This window comes from Lissotriton helveticus, chromosome 1_1, assembly GCF_964261635.1.
Source record: "Lissotriton helveticus chromosome 1_1, aLisHel1.1, whole genome shotgun sequence".
Lineage (NCBI taxonomy): Eukaryota > Metazoa > Chordata > Amphibia > Caudata > Salamandridae > Lissotriton > Lissotriton helveticus.
In genome coordinates this window covers 2,072,642,128-2,072,659,929 of record NC_136057.1, presented here as the reverse complement: position 1 = coordinate 2,072,659,929, position 17,802 = coordinate 2,072,642,128, and positions in this window count along the sequence as shown.

Below are 17,802 nucleotides of genomic sequence, written 5' to 3'. Positions count from 1 at the left end.
TTACAGTTAAAAGTATATAAATGTTGAAAATATTTTAGATTATCGCTTGCTCTCATATACTGTTTAAAGTTAGATATACTTTTGAGACAAAAACTACCTGAGGGAATGGTGTACCCGGTGCGAAACTATACGTCTGTGACGTAACAGAGGGCCTGGCAGCGTGTACTCATCGCATACGCAACGCACAGCGGGCGCAACCCCATACGTACATGACGGAACGCTTGTCTTGGTACTGCGTACCTGTCAGATACCAAAGAGGCAGGTGGGGTGACTTCATGCATATTTGATGTTACGTGGGACACTGTGCCACAAAGTCGTCAGATACGAAATGTGCATCATTTAAGAGTTTAGCAATATGGCGGATAGGATTCACGAGGTGATGGAGCTTGGTACACTACCGGTATGGGAGTGCAGTTTTCTAAAAAAAAAATAAGATATACACATATTTTTTGGGGAAGAGATAAAGCATTACATAATTTTTTAAGTAAAAAAAAAAGAAGTATAATTAAGTTCCAAAATATAAAAAAACATATAATTAGTGGACGTGGCGGGCATGGCTAGCAGGGAACTACCAGCAAGATCCGAGGGTGAACGGCGGCTCACAAAGCATCATGCCGCCTCGCAAGAATGGAAGCCTACCTGTATTAAGCACCAAAGCTACGGGAGCCAGGACAGTCGCCCTGGAAGAACGAATTGTCGGGCTCGAGGCAGGATTACAGAATACTGAAACAAAAACTATGGCTAATGATGAAAGGCTTTCGGATATGATGTGGAAGTTGGAGGATTCCGAAAATCGGCTCCGTAGGAAAAACTTATGACTTTTAGGGATTGAGGAAAAGGCAGAGGCTGAGGATATTAGAGGGTTTGTTCTGAAGCTATTGAAAACTGGTGTTGTGAAACCGAGATACAGAGAGTGCATCGGTTTCCCCTTATGTTAAAAAACAAACAGGCCCCGAAGCTAAACCCCGGGAAATATTGATTTGTTTCGGTAACTTTTTGTTGAGACAAGCCATTTTTGAAAAAGCATGTCTGGATGCAAGAAGATCTGCAGAGGGTCATACCTTTTTTGTGAGACCCGATTTTTGTCACACAACAGTGGAACGGAGGTGGCGGCTCCGTCAGCTGATCACCCCTTTTCAGAAAAAAGGGTGAGAGGTCTTCTTGATGAACCCTGCACGGCTGAAGGTTGTTCTTCATGGCAAGATACAGGTATTTTCCTCGGAAGTACAAGCTGAACATTTTCTGAAGGAACTTACTGATGGCTAATGTGCTGTAGCTTCAGTTTGGAACAATTTTGGAACAAACTTGTGTTGGATGTTTTATATACCCTCAAGATTGTTTTTTCTCTCAAATGTCCTTTTCTCTCTCTTTATGTTGTTATATGGACAGGGAGTGGCCAGGTGACACTTGGCAAGTAGGAGGCATCACAAGGGTCTGAGGACCTTTTTTGCCAGTTTATTGGGTTGGGGGCTTGGGTGGGTGGGGGGTTCAGGGTGGGGGAGGAACTACAGGGCAAGGGAAGGTTTGGGTTGGGGTTTGTCTTTGGGAATAGAGTAGCTCAGGTAGGGCGGGCACAATTTCTTAGTTGGATGTATATATGGAATGTTTACACAGCGGCATGGCTAATATCAGGATAGCATCTATAAATATTTGCGGACTAAATGATTCTGCCAAACGGCGCCGAATCAGAGAGGATGTTTGTTTCTTGTAGGCAGATATTATATGCCTTCAAGAAACTCACATCAAAGCCAGTCGGTATAAGCTCTTGGAGCTTCAGGGTTTCCAGTTGATTTCATGGACCAAATTGGAGGCTAAGACCAAAGGGGTTGCTATTTTGGCGCAACGGGGAATGGTTAATATAATCCGTTCCTCTGTTGACGTTTACAGCAGATGGGTTATTATTCATGGTAAATTTCAGAAAAATTTCTCACACTTTGTTCAGTTTATGGACCGGTACTTGACGATCCAGAATTATATAACTGGTTAAATCAGGAGCTGGTTGGGTGGCCAGCTCCGTTTATATTATGTGGTGATTTTAATATAAATATTAATTGTAAACTTGCTAATCAATCAGGTTTAGCATATGCTGGTGAAAAACCCAAAGTTTATAGGGCTCTGCGGCAGATGAATGAAATGCATGGTCTGATCGACGAAAGTGAAGGCTGAGGAGAAGGAAGTACCCATTCCTGTCAGCACTGTGCTTCAATTGCAGAATTTTGGCCTGCCCTGCGTTGCCAGTCCTACTTAAGGAAATAAATATGCACTAATTGTGGACTTCAAACAATGAACTTACTTAAGAATAACTAATACTCCCCTCCAGGAATTATGATTCCCACAATGCTTTAATGGACAATATATGTAGCCAAACCCCTTTGGGTGTGTGAAGTAAATGAATCACGGAAACAAAAGAGGTGAGCCATCGATGTTTGCTTTTCTTGCCCAAGATGAAGGGGAGTAATGTGCCTCAAAACGCGTCGGCATTCATGAATAAATAATGGCAATACAAGGCAAGCTGCAGCGAGGCACAGAATGACCGGATGGTCTGAAGCACAGTTGTGTTCCCTTCCAATGCTTTAGGGCGTTTTGCGGTAAAATATTCTGCACGGCAGCCTGGCCGTGGGAGGGAGAACCATTCCTGACGAAAGTGAAGGCTGAGGAGAAGGACGTACCGATTCCTGTCAGCACTGTGCTTCAATTGCAGAATTTTGGCCTGCCCTGCCTTACCAATCCCACTTAAGGAAATAAATATGCACTAATTACGGACTTCAAACAACTAACATACTTAAGACTAACTAATACTCACCTCCAGGAACTACGATTCCCACAATGCTTTAATGGACAATATATGTAGCCAAACCCCTTTGGGTGTGTGAAATAAATAAATCACGGAAACAAAAGAGGTGAACCATCGATGTTTGCTTTTCCTGCCCAAGATGAATGTGCGTAATATGCCTCGAAACGCGTCGGCATTCATTAATAAATAATGGCAATACAAGGCAAGCTACAGCGGGGCACAGAATGACCGGATGGTCTAAAGCACAGTTGTGTTCCCCTCCAATGCTTCAGGGCGTTTTGCGGTAAAATATTCTACACGGCAGCCTGGCCTTGGGAGGGAGAACCATTCCTGACAAAAGTGAAGGCTGAGGAGAAGGACGTACCGATTCCTGTCAGCACTGTGCTTCAATTGCAGAATTTTGGCCTGCCCTGCATTGCCAGTCCAACTTAAGGAAATAAATATGCACTAATTGCGGACTTCAAACAATGAACTTACTTAAGAATAACTAATACTCACCTCCAGGAATTACGATTCCCACAATGCTGTAATGGACAATATATGTAGCCAAACCCCTTTGGGTGTGTGAAATAAATAAATCACGGAAACAAAAGAGGTGAACCATCGATGTTTGCTTTTCCTGCCCAAGATGAAGGTGCGTAATATGCCTCGAAACGCGTCGGCATTCATTAATAAATAATGGCAATACAAGGCAAGCTACAGCGGGGCACAGAATGACCGGATGGTCTAAAGCACAGTTGTGTTCTCCTCCAATGCTTCAGGGCGTTTTGCGGTAAAATATTCTACACGGCAGCCTGGCCTTGGGAGGGAGAACCATTCCTGACAAAAGTGAAGGCTGAGGAGAAGGACGTACCGATTCCTGTCAGCACTGTGCTTCAATTGCAGAATTTTGGCCTGCCCTGCATTGCCAGTCCAACTTAAGGAAATAAATATGCACTAATTGCGGACTTCAAACAATGAACTTACTTAAGAATAACTAATACTCACCTCCTGGAATTATGATTCCCACAATGCTTTAATGGACAATATATGTAGCCAAACCCCTTTGGGTGTGTCAAGTAAATGAATCACGGAAACAAAAGAGGTGAGCCATCGATGTTTGCTTTTCTTGCCCAAGATGAAGGGGAGTAATGTGCCTCGAAACACGTCGGCATTCATGAATAAATAATGGCAATACAAGGCAAGCTGCAGCGAGGCACAGAATGACCGGATGGTCTGAAGCACAGATGTGTTCCCTTCCAATGCTTCAGGGCGTTTTGCGGTAAAATATTCTGCATGGCAGCCTGGCCGTGGGAGGGAGAACCATTCCTGACGAAAGTGAAGGCTGAGGAGAAGGACGTACCGTTTCCTTACAGCACTGTGCTTCAATTGCAGTATTTTGGCCTGCCCTGCGTTGCCAATCCTACTTAAGGAAATAAAGATGCACTAATTACGGACTTCAAACAGCAAACTCACTTAAGAATAACTAATAATCACTGTCAGGAACTACGATTCCCACAATGCTTTAATGGACAATATATGTAGCCAAACCCCTTTGGGTGTGTGAAATAAATAAATCACGGAAACAAAAGAGGTGAGCCAACGATGTTTGCTTTTCCTGCCCAAGATAAAGGGGCATAATGTGCCTCGAAACGCGTCGGCATTCATGAATAAATAATGGCAATACAAGGCAAGCTGCAGCGAGGCACCAAATGACCGGATGGTCTGACGCACAGTTGCGTTCCCCTCCAATGCTTCAGGGCGTTTTGCAGTAAAATATTCTACACGGCAGCCTGGCCGTTGGAGGGAAAACCATTCCTGATGAAAGTGAAGGCTGAGGAGAAGGACTTACCGATTCCTGTCAGCACAGTGCTTCAATTGCAGAATTTTGGCCTGCCCTGTGTTGCCAATCCTACTTAACGTAATAAATATGCACTAATTACGGACTTCAAACAACGAACTTACTTAAGAATAACTAATACTCACCACCAGGAACTACGATTCCCACATTGCTTTAATGGACAATATATGTAGCCAAGCCCCTTTGGGTGTGTGAAATAAATAAATCACAGAAACAAAAGAGGTGAGCCATCAATGTTTGCTTTTCCTTCCCAAGATGAAGGGGCGTAATGTGCCTCAAAACGCGTCGGCAATCATGAATAAATAATGGCAATACAAGGCAAGCAGCAGCGAGGCACAGAATGACTGGATGGTCTGAAGCACATCTGTGTTCCCCTCCAATGCTTTAGGGCGTTTTGCGGTAATATATATATATATATATATATTACCTACTGGCGGTCGCCAGTAGGTATATATAGTTAGGATTTTTTCTCTATGGGATTTTTGAAAATTCTATGTCTAATAACTTTGGCGTTTGTGGACGGAATTGGCTGAAATTTTCAGGAAAATGGCACATTGTGTTTCTGAGCAGCCCCTGAAAATTTTGGGGGGGTTCGTCAAGGGGGGGCCGAGAAAAAAGGGGGGTCCCAAAACACGTTTTTCCCATGTTAATTTCCATAGGGCGGTTGGCCTCACTTTTAGCCCGAACGGCTGAATGGATTTGCACGAAACTTGGCAAAATTGTAGGGACTGGTAGCCCGATGTGCCTTTTGTAGGTCTCAATATATGTGCTCCAGTGGATTTTGAGAAATTAACGTTTAAAAAAAGATATATATCTGTAACAGCGGACTGGGCAGCGGCCCAGGACGCGTACTTTTCGCGCAACGGAGCTTTGTGAAGCGAAGCTGATTGGTTCTCCGGCGTCTGTCAACATTCCAAACAGTTCGTAGCGGCCGCCATCTTGTCTCTCGGTAGGATCGAGAGACAAGAGGAGGCCAAAGCGAAGGGGCAAATGACCATAAGGGGGCATAGTAGATTGTCGCTGACCCCCTAGGTTTGATGTGGAGGTTTTAAAAGGGCCCCGCGGGGCAAAAAAAAAAATAATAATAATAATCGAACAGCTGAATGGATTTGCACGAAACTTGGCAAAATTGTAGGGACTGGTAGCCCGATGTGCCTTTGCTAGATCTCAATATATGTGCTCCAGTGGATTTTGAGAAATTAACGTTCAAAAAAAGATATATATCTGTAACACCGCACCGCTTTGCGTACTTTTCGCGTTACGGAGCTTTGCGAAGCGAAGCTGATTGGCTCTCCGGTGTCTGTAAACATTCCAAACAGTCCGTAGCGGCCGCCATCTTGTCTCTCGGTAGGATCGAACAGCTGAATGGATTTGCACGAAACTTGGCAAAATTGTAGGGACTGGTAGCCCGATGTGCCTTTGCTAGGTCTCAATATATGTGCTTCAGTGCATTTTGAGAAATTAACGTTCAAAAACAAGATATATATCTGTAACAGCGCTCCGCTTCGCGGAGATAAAATTATATGTGTATTACCTAGCTGTTGCTAACACCAGTTAGCGACGGCTAGTAGAAGATAGCGACCATCTTGGGCCCCACTTTGCATGTGAGTGATATTTATCACTAATGACATGCAAAGTGGGCATGCCAAGATGTTAGCGACTGGAAACAGTCGCTAACATCGCTATCTCCTATTATCAACTTTTGGAAATATTCGAGATAAGCGCGAATATCTCCAAAAGCTACCACCTGCCCTGAGCAGTTCTTAGCCATGTTATCCAATGGGAGGTGGATAACATGGCTAAGAGCATTAGCTCGGTAATGCATGAATATCGCTGAGTTTTCAGCGATATTAATGCATTCCGGTCGTTTTTTATCGTATTTCCGATAAACCTTGATAATAGCAAGGTTTATCTGCGATAATTTCTGACGGTAAAAAAATCGTTGCTAAGCATCGTTAGGGATAAATATCGCTTAACTTTGGTAATATGCCCCAACGTCTGTTAACGTTCGATTCGAAGGAAATCAGGAAGTGTTGAAAAACATTGTCTGCGCCTTCTTGTCTTTTTTCAAATGCCACACTTTTGTCGTGCACGGCAGCCATTTTAGATGCCTTGACCAGACCCACTCTGTGCACGCTGTCGATCCTTAGCATGGCTCCCCACCCTCGCAAGCATCTCCCCCAGGCAGTGGTCATCCCCGCTCTCTGTCTTATGCATGGGTAATAAACCTCCCCCCATCTGCGCTGCTCTTCCCTGAGAATCACACCCTGTGCCGGCCCGACACTTCCCTTTCGCCCTATTCACTACCGCACCCTCTGACACTCCTTTTCCTCTGTGTCCGATTGTCCAGGCTGGTCCTAGGGTATCAGCTAGCCCTGCAGATGTAGTTTATGGCCACAGCTGTAAAGAATCACCCCTCTTCAAAGGAGTTATAGTAGATCAAGGCCCACACTCGATGAGATCCGTCACAGCAGAAGCGTTGCTATTATCTGAAAACCATCCTGTATTGTGATTGGGGAGAGGACCGAGCCTGAAGCAGAAGATTCCAGGGATGACTCTTTGTACATCAAAGTTTTTACAATTATGTGTCACATTAAATATATATAGCACTCCGACAAAGTAGTAAGATTATAAAACTTTAATAATTTATAAATATATACAAGAAAACAAAAATACTAATAACATATAAACATTTATAGGGAAAAACAACGAAGTAGCGGTCGGCTGTGCGAATAGTCCCAACGCAGCACAACGTCCAGATTTCCGGCGTGGGGCGTCGCGGGGGGTGGGTCATCAGTAGCAAACTGTTGTGCGAATAGTTCCAAGGCAGCAGAACGCGCCGAAATCTAGATGACACGAAAGTGATGTCTAGTAAGTTGCCACCCAGCAAATAACGGCATGGGGCGTCGCGGGGGGTGGGTCATCAGTAGCAAACTGTTGCGCGAATAGTTCCAAGGCAGCAGAACGATGGCACCAAGGTGATATCCAGTAAGTTGCCGCACTGGTTTTGGTATCCTACAATGCTGCTCCGAATAACGGCGTGGGGCGCCCCGGGGGAGCCGGCGTGAACGGGCCTCTCCAGGTGGAGTGTCATCTGTTGTAGTGGGGCGCCCCTTTACCGTTTCAGTTGCCATTCCGTCCGTTTTTGGTCCACTGTGTCAAATGCCGCAATTCAGCTGAGTTGCGCCCACTCTTGCGGTGCAGCGATAGGCGGCTGTCACAGGACTCTCAAAATGGCGGCAGGCTGTTTCCTTTTTGGGCCTGGTCCACTGAAATGGCCCTGGGACACCTTGGAAATCGGACGCTTGTCTGCTAGGTCTTGGACCCCATTCTCGAAAGCGTCCCCTCCGCCTTGAGAATTCATCAAAAGTTTTGGGGGCTCTGACTCCTGCAGGCTTCTGGTGGGGAGCGGCTGCCATGATTGCTCGCGGAATGACCACGACTGAGCTACGAGATGGTGGTGCTCTCATGCTGACGCCAGCTTCAGTCTGAAACATCCAGAAACAAGGTGCGGCTTTCATCGTTTGGGAAAAAAAAAAAGTTTTCATCCAATGAAAAGTGTTGTTTTTAGGTCACATGATCAAGCCTTCCATCATTAGGAAACCAAAAGTAAAATGAACCAATGAAAAGTTTTATAAACAAGTCACATGACCTGTTATGCGGCATAGGGTGTAAAATGCGGAGAAAATACGTTGGCACGTGAGGCGGCGTCAGTAGCGGACCGATGTGCGAATAGGCCGAAGGCAATACAACGCGCCAAGATCCGGATGGCACCGAGGTGGTGTCCAGCAAATTGCAGCACTGGTGTGGCCATCCTACAATGCTGAAAGTCGGCGTGGGGCGCCCCGTTGGCCTGTGAGTTTGCGTCAGTAGCGGACCGATGTGCGAATAGGCCGAAGGCAGCACAACGCGCCAAGATCCGGATGGCACCGAGGTGGTGTCTAGTAAGTTGCCGCACTGGTGTGGCCATCCAACAATGCTGAAAGTCGGCGTGGGGCGCCCCGTTGGCCTGTGAGTTTGCGTCAGTAGCGGACCGATGTGCGAATAGGCCGAAGGCAGCACAACGCGCCAAGATCCGGATGGCGCCGAGGTGGTGTCTAGTAAGTTGCCGCACTGGTGTGGCCATCCTACAATGCTGAAAGTCGGCGTGGGGCGCCCCGTTGGCCTGTGAGATGGCGTCAGTAGCGGACCGATGTGTGAATGGGGCCGAAGGCAGCGCAACAATATTTTCGGAATAGAAGACACCACTAGGCGCTGAGATGCCAAGATCCGGATGGCACCGAGGTGGTGTGTAGCAAGTTGCCGCACTGGTGTGGCCATCCTACAATGCTGAAAGTCGGCGTGGGGCGCCCCGTTGGCCTGTGAGTTTGCGTCAGTAGCGGACCGATGTGCGAACAGGCCGAAGGCAGCACAACCCGCCAAGATCCGGATGGCACCGAGGTGGTGTCTAGTAAGTTGTCGCACTTCTGTGGCCATCCTACAATGTTGAAAGTCGGCGTGGGGCGCCCCGTTGGCCTGTGAGATGGCGTCAGTAGCGGACCGATGTGTGAATGGGGCCAAAGGCAGCGCAACAATATTTTCTGAATAGAAGACACCACAAGGCGCTGAGATTCCAAGATCCGGATGGCACCGAGGTGGTGTCTAGTAAGGTGCACTGGTGTGGCCATCCTACAATGCTGAAAGTCGGCGTGGGGCGCCCCGTTGGCCTGTGAGATGGCGTCAGTAGCGGACCGATGTGCGAATGGGGCCAAAGGCAGCGCAACAATATTTTCTGATTTGAAGACACCACAAGGCGCTGAGATGCCAAGATCCGGATGGCACCGAGGTGGTGTCTAGCAAGTTGTGGCACTGGTGTGGCCATCGTACAATGGTAAAAGTCGGCGTGGGGCGCCCTGTTGGCCTGTGAGATGGTGTCAGTAGCGGACTGATGTGTGAATGGGGCCAAAGGCAGCGCAACAATATTTTCTACTATATTTTCGGAGTAGAAGACACCACAAGGCGCTGAGATGCCAAGATCCGGATGGCACCGAGGTGATGTCTAAGTTGCGGACCGATGTGCGAATGGGGCCAAAGGTAGCGTAACAAGATTTTCTGTATGGAAGATACCACTAGGCGTTGAGATGCCAAGATTCGGATGGCACCGAGGTGATGTCTAGCAAGTTGTGCCACTGGTGTGGCCATCGTACAATGGTAAAAGTCGGCGTGGGGCGCCCTATTGGCCTGTGAGATGGTGTCAGTAGCGGACTGATGTGCGAATGGGGCCAAAGGCAGCGTAACAATATTTTCTGTATGGAAGATACCACTAGGCGTTGAGATGCCAAGATTCGGATGGCACCGAGGTGATGTCTAGCAAGTTGGTGTGGTCATCCTACAATGCTGAAACTCGGCGTGGGTCACCCCATTAGCCTGTGAGATGGCGTCAGTAGCGGACCGATGTGCGAATAGGCCGAAGGCAGCACAACGCGCCAAGATCCGGATGTCACCGTGGTGGTTTCATAGTTGAGAGGCACTTCATCTGCAGTTGGGCGCCGAGATCCGGATGGCACCGAGGTGATGTCTAGCAAGTTGCTGTACTGGGTGGTCATCCTACAATGCTGAAATGTAGTGGGGCGCCCATTTACCGTTTCAGTTGCCATTCAGCTGAGTTTCGGCTGCTCTTGATGCTATAGCGACAGGCGGCTGCAAGAGGACTCTCAAAATGGCGGCCTGTTCTTTGGATTTGGGCCTGGTCCACTAAAATGGCCCTGGGACACCTTAGAACTCGGACGCTCGATTTTTTTTTCCTTTCCTGTACATGCAAAAAAAGGTAAATGCCCGGTACGTTACACGCTTCATCTGCCACGATGAACTCTCCAGAGGAACCGAAAAAAAATATAGTTGTGGTAACTATACCATGCATCGTCATATGGAGAGGTGGCACCAATTAATTATAGTGCTGCATAAAAGAGAGATTTGGAGGAGAACCCCTGACCTGCTAGTACATTCATCAAAGAAGTGGCACTGAGAGCTTCAGAGGCAAGGGAAACGGTCCCAAATATTTAGAAGAACTTTGGAAAGATTAAAATGACATGTTTAGATTGTGGTAAATTAATTTCATGTGGACAGATGAGTGTTACTCTAATAAATACAGCATATGAACATCATCATAGTCGATGGTTGGTAGAGACATTTTGACTATATCCTGGACCTGCCCGTCCTCGCCCAAAATGGCGCCGGAATAAATGGGACTCGTAACTCCTTGTTGTGTACTGGTTGCAGAACCTTGAAATCACGAGATACGTATGCAGTTTTGAAGCACATGGCGGGCGGGGACGAGAATTGATTGAATATTTCGACATCCCTATTGATATTAAGTTCTGATGTGTTATTGATTACTGTACTGTTGAAAATTCGAATTAACGTCACCCATGGTACTTGCCCGCAAATGTATATCTAGATAATTTTATTGTAACTGGCCCTGTCGTATTTTAATTATAAAATGTACGTCCACCGATTCCGTAACTGTTACACACCTTAGTTCTTGCAACCTAATGGCCCGCCCGTTACGTTCCTCTACAGTGTAAATGTCTATTCATCATATACGATTACAGTTTGCTCCGTGGCAGGCCCACGTGGTTATAGGCTCGTATTTGTATAATGAAATTTTCACAATAAAGGTTTTTAAAAGAAAACATGGTAGTAGTATATACATTGGTAAAGTTTTTAATAATAGTCACTGTTTTAGAATCATTAAAAGGCAAGTGAAATAAAGCAGACCAATTACATGAAGGGTAAAAGGTATAATACGAAGGAACGCAGTAAAGATAAATGGTCAAGGGCTGTTGTGTTTTCTATTCCTGCAACATAAAGTGATCGATAAGAATCTCATATTCAGGCGTATCGGCGACTAAGACAGCAGGTCGACCCTCTTTTGCTCAACGGCTCCGTCATGGGACGAAGAAACGCTCTTTTTCTCGAAAAAAGAATATATTATACTCTGTATTTAACACTGCGTGAAACAGAGGTTATATTAAAATGTGAGGAGATGCATTGTATTGTCACATGAATGATATCATCAGTGATGTGGTCATTGATGTCAAATGAGATGTCATCAGTGATGTCATCAGTGATGTCATTTGAGATGTCATCAGTGATGTCATCAGTGATGTCACTGACCATGTCATGAATGATGTAATATGTGACATCATCAGCAGTGGATTGCGGGTGCGCGATATATAGTTAGTGCAACTAACTATATATGGAATTTCAATGGTTTTGTGTGAGTAAAATAAGGTTTTTTAAATGCTAATTCCTAACTATATATGGTCTATAACCTATGGTTTTTTCAGTGAATATATATATATATATATATATATATATATATATATATATGCACAACAACAGCCAGACTGCAGCCCCAGGTACCCAGGACGAAACAGATGACCAAACGAATCCGGTATGAGGCAAAGACAATTTTAATAAGGCAAACTGAGCAGCAGAGTGAACTGATGCGTTTCGGGCGGCTGCCCTTGATCACAGTCATACATATATATATATACATACTTGACACACACTCGAATCCACAGAGTGAAAGATAGACGGCACTCCAAGTCGGTGTTTCACCACAATAGGTTTATTGGCAGACCCCCCTGCCCCCTTGACAGACGCGTTTCACCGTTTAGGCTTCGTCAGTGTCAGTTACAATTACATTTCAGCCACCATTAAATCCCCAACCTTCCCTAAACATAGAGAAAGGACTACCTCCGCCGACAGTATTTCGGCGGCCATATTTGAACGTGCAATGTTGTAGTTCTTACACAAACATTAAAAGGTAATCAATGTACAGGGGAAATGATGAACTTCAAGTGATCGTGCACATTTAAAAAGACAACATGGAGTTACCCAATATTATCTAAAATATTCCTCATTCGTGCGCCAAGGTGCTCCTATTTTCGGAGAATAGGGTGGAGACAAAAGACAAGCAATCAGACAAATTATTTACATTCATACCTTTTGTTATTCCCAAGTGCCTATGGTAACATTCCATGTTTTATAAAAAAGTGACAGTTAATCCTATATTCTTCACGATGGATATATATATATCACCTCTATGTTTTTATTAATTCCTGAACAACGTCACATGGCACCCTCCTCCACCTCTCAGGACTTTTATTCCCTGTTACACTTGCGCACATATTTAAATTTCGCCCTGTATGGGCTTATAATCACTGTTGTCGATGCCCTCATCCTATTTTCACGCCCTCTATGGGCGTGTACTCCAATGTATTTTTTAGTCATACACAAAGGTCAGTTCTGGGAGAGAGAGAAGTTAAAAATAGCAGTGAGTTAAACCATGCATTGTCTACATGGGTTTATTAGTTTGCAGGGGCATGTCGTTGTGTCCAGCGGTGCCATCTATACAAATAACCCTAGTTACTCTAGGTGGACCCACAACTCCTCGTCATTATTCAGTCCTCTAGGTTGGATACTCTGGAGGTCGATGATATACCTGGACTCTAATGCCCTTAATGCCCTTACTTTGTCTCCACCCCGTTCTCTCTTCCCCAGTTGGTCAATGAGGTAAAAGTACAATAGATCCTTATTGCTTTTATGGTGGATTTCAAAGTGGCGTGCCACCGGGTAGTTTTTATCCCTATTCGTGATGGCACGCATGTGCTCCAAGATACGCTTTTTCGCTGGGTTGATTGTACTCCCGATGTATCTTTTGGAGCACGGGCATTCCAGGCAATAGACTACAAAATCCGAGTTGCAATTCAGGAATTTTGTAATCTCTCTGAGGGGTCGTGGGTCATTGGGTCTCCCTTCGTATTTCGTCCGCTTTTTACTGTACTTGCATGCTTTGCACTGCATGCACGGAAAAAAGCCCTGAATAGGTTTTGATTTAGATGTTCTAGGGGATTCCTCAAAGTGGCTCCTAGTCAGGTGATCACTGAGAGAATGGCAGTGTCTGTATGTTACGGGCGGCCTAGGTGGTAATTTGTTTTTCATGATAGTGTCCGTCCCTAGGATATCCCAACGTAGAGTTGAGCCCTCGATGGAAGAAGCCACTTGATCGGAATAAATTGCATCCATTTCATTTGGGAGCAGTTTCAGCAGGAGACGCAGGGGAAACAGTCATCTCCTTTTCTTAGCCAGACCGGTTTCGGGAATCTTTTCGCTTTCTCAATGGCGTCCTCATACAATCAAGATTTGTCATGCACTCAAATTTAAAGGGCCTGCCCTAGTGGGCGTGTCCGCAAGGCGCGGCATTCTGGATCCTGTAGTGCATGAAAGTAAATCTCAGGTGAGTTCTTCAATGTAGAAGTAAATTAAAACAAAGTTTATAAACCCCTGTGGGCTGATGCGCTGTTATGCTGGGTGTCCTGTTGTCTTTATCCAGCTGCTCCTAGACACCGGTCTCCCGTGTGGAGATAGCGTCGTGTGGCGTCATCACGGGTCCACACTGAAGCGGCTGGCTTTCTTCCTGCGGCTGGGCTCGTACCACAAAACATCCCAACGTAGAGTTGAGCCCTCGATGGAAGAAGCCACTTGATCGCAATAAAATGCATCCATTTCATTTGGGAGCAGTTGCAGCAGGAGACGCAGGGGAAACAGTCATCTCCTTTTCTTAGCCAGACCGGTTTCGGGAATCTTTTCCCTTTCTCAATGGCGTCTGCATACAATCAAGATTCGTCATTCGCCAGTAGATAGTTATAGTTAGGACCTATTATCCATAGGAAATCCGCAACATTCTATTGGCAATAACCTTAGCGTCGATTGATGAATCTTCTTGAAATTTTCCAAACTTTTGGCCAGCTCAGTTCCGCTCCTTTCCTGAAAGTTAAGGGCTGATTGGTGAAGTAGGGGCCGACAAAAAAGGGGGGTCCCAAAACGTGTTTTCCCCATGCAATTTCCCATTGGACCTTTAGACACGGCTACAGCCCAAACGGCTGATCTGAATTAAACCAAATTTGGCAGAGAGGTAGTCCTCAGTTCCGACTTGTGCCTTTTGCTTATATGGTGTCAATCTGTTCAGTAGTTCCTGAGAACATGACGGTTAAAGTAATTTATATATCTATGGGCACGGTGGATCCGCGTATCTACCCATATACCCAAATGGCAGCCTGCACGCACCCTGCCGTGCACGAGCTGCATGCTGATTGGCTGTCAACAGTCAAAATCAGAAAGTGTTGGCAGCCATCTTGTGCCTCGGTACAAAGTAACCCAAAACAAATGACGCAAAATGCAAACAGGGGGTAGGGTAGACACACCCTGACCCCCTAGGCCTGCTCAGGGGGTCCCACAAGGACCTTCAGGGCCAAAATGTGTTTTTTTTTAAAAGACGCGATCGTCCCTAGGCCCGCCCCTCCTTGCACCACTCTGCAAATGCGCACCCTGGCGCTTTTGCAGAGGGGGAACAAACTCCATTTTAATACTGGGGGTCCCTGGGGGCCAACTAGACCACCAGGAACCTCCAGTTTGCGCCAGGGGGCTGTGTTGCAGAGAGGTGTTCTGAGGCCACGCCACTTTTTACACCTCTCTGCAACACAGCTCTGTGGCACTTACTGGAGGTACCTGGTGGGTTAGTTGGCCGCCAAGGGACCCCAGGATTCAAGGGGACTTAATCCCCCAACTTAAAATGTGCCACGGGGCACGATTGCACAGTGGAGAAGGTAGGGGGCGGGGCTTGAGGTGATATGTGTGCAAACACACCCTGTGGCGCGTGTTAAGTTGGGTAATTAATTCCTCTTCAATCAGAGGTCCCCTGGGGGTCCACTAGCCCACCAGGTACCTCCACTAAGCACCAAGGAGCTGTGTTGCAGAGTGTTGTAAAAAGGTGCGTGGTCTCTGAACACCTCTCTGAAACGCAGCTCCCTGGCGCATACTGGAGGTACCTGGTGGGCTAGTTGGCCCCCAGGGGACCGCAGCAACGAAGAGGAATTAATTTCCCAACTTAAAATGCGCCACAGGGGGTGTTTGCACACATGTCACCGCAGGCCCCGCCACCTTTCTTCAACATTGAACAAATATTCCTATAAAATCGACAGAACTACGTATTCCGATTTACTCACCTGTTATCAGGAGTGACCTCAGTGCTGCTCCTTTAAGCCCAGTAGTGATCCTGAAAAGTAATTCTAACCGTACTTACCACTAACTTGTATTTCCTTCCATAGGAATCCATTGTGTGGTTTTCAGCAGAAAAGTTTCTAAGTGTCGATTTTTGAAATGTACAAATATTGCTCTAAAATCAACCTATCTGCGAATTCTGATTTAGTCACATGTTATCAGGAGAGAACCCAGTGCTGCATCTTTTAGCCCAGCACTGACCCTGAAAAGTAATTCTAAGCGAACTTACCAGTAACTTGTATTTTCTTCCATAGAAATCCATTGTGTGGTTTTCACCGGAAAGGTTTCTAAGTGTCGATTTTTTGAAACGTACAAATATTCCTCTAAAATCAGCTGAAGTACGAATTCCGATTTACTCACCTGCTATCAGGAGAGAAGTCAGTGCTGCATCTTTGAGCCAAGCACTGACCCTGAAAAGTAATTCTACGCGTACTTACCAGTAATTTGTATTTCCTTACACAGGAATCCATTGTGTGGTTTTCACCAGAAAAGTTTCTAACTGTCGATTTTTTAAATGTACAAAAATTCCTATAAAATCTTCAAGAAACCTGGTTAACGGCTCCCCAGCACATAGATGGTTTTAAGGAAGTTCAACTACAAGCGATTAAGAGAGGCCCCCCGGGAAGGGCAGCCGGAGGCTTATCCATCTACCTCAACACTAGCATTGTTTGGACTCCCTTCACCATTGACACAGGACAACAATGGATCCAGTGCATTAAACTTGATATAAACAAAGACCCCTGCAAAAGCACACAGAGTGCGCAAAATTCCTCGCCAATGATAATCTGTAACGTATATATACATCCAGACTCTAGGAACAAAGTGGAAAAGATTTTGATTCTCAAAGCCTTCATCAAATCTATGCAATCTGTCTACCCACAGGCAGGGCTGGTTGTGTCAGGCGATTTAAACATGTTCTTGCTTGAAAAGGACCAGGCCCAAACCATGACTCATAACAAATGGAATGGCAGATTCATCCCAAGCATCATTACAAATCACCGGAAAAAGGATAAGTTCGGTCTACAGTGTGCATCAATGTTTGCCGAGGTCGGAATGATTGCTTTGAACGGCCGGTTTTCACAAGATCAACCAGCGGCCCCCACTAGAATTGCTAAACAGGCTCAATCAGTGCTGGATTACACTATGGTGGACTTAGAGACCCTGCGAACTATTGTGAGTTTCAAAATCATCCACAAACTGGAGCCACAGCCTACAAGCTTTCGAATTCAGTGTCCAATACAAAAGGGCCACCACATGCAAAGCACTGATCGAACCTCCAAGTCTCTACAATCTTAAGAGACTAGTTTGGAATGGCAACAACATCAAAGAAATAATGATGTACGTGAAAAAAGTACACACTGAAGTGTCCGAAGCAGATGCATCCGCCCTCCGGGACAACTGGGAAAATCTGATCACAAATTTAATGGAGAGATTTTCGACTCAAACCCAAATCATTAAAAGGAAAACTGGAAAATCACTGCATGTGCCTTTTGGCCCAATATTGCGTAAGAAAAGTCACTCAATCGAGAAATCAGAAAGCTACATGCAATAGCCAAGACAAAGGGTGAAGATATTGGCAAACAAATTCATAGCTTGAGACAAAACTACAAAAAAGAAGTGTGGTTAGAAAAAGTTAAATACCAAAATGACATCTGGCAATCACTACTAGCATCTAGTAAATCTAATAACAACAGGAAATTTTGGGCTGAAATTAACAAAGTGGCAAATGGAGCGGCACAGGTCTTCAATGCAAACATTCTCGAGGGCGATTGGATACAACACATCGAGCAAGCCCAAAGGAAAAATATCCCGGCTTGGTGCACTGACCAGCAGACTTCGCTACTAATAAATACCCAAGAAGTGGAGCCACAATCATACGGAAACAGGATAACGCCATCTCAGGTAGCAATGGTCCTTAAAAACTTGAGGTCCAAAGGCGCCCCAGGCCCAAATGGCCTACCGAACGGTTTGTTCAAACAAGACCAACAGTTTTGGGCAGCATACCTCACCCCACTATATAATGATGTATTTCAAACCGGAAGCATTCCCGAGTCATGGAGAG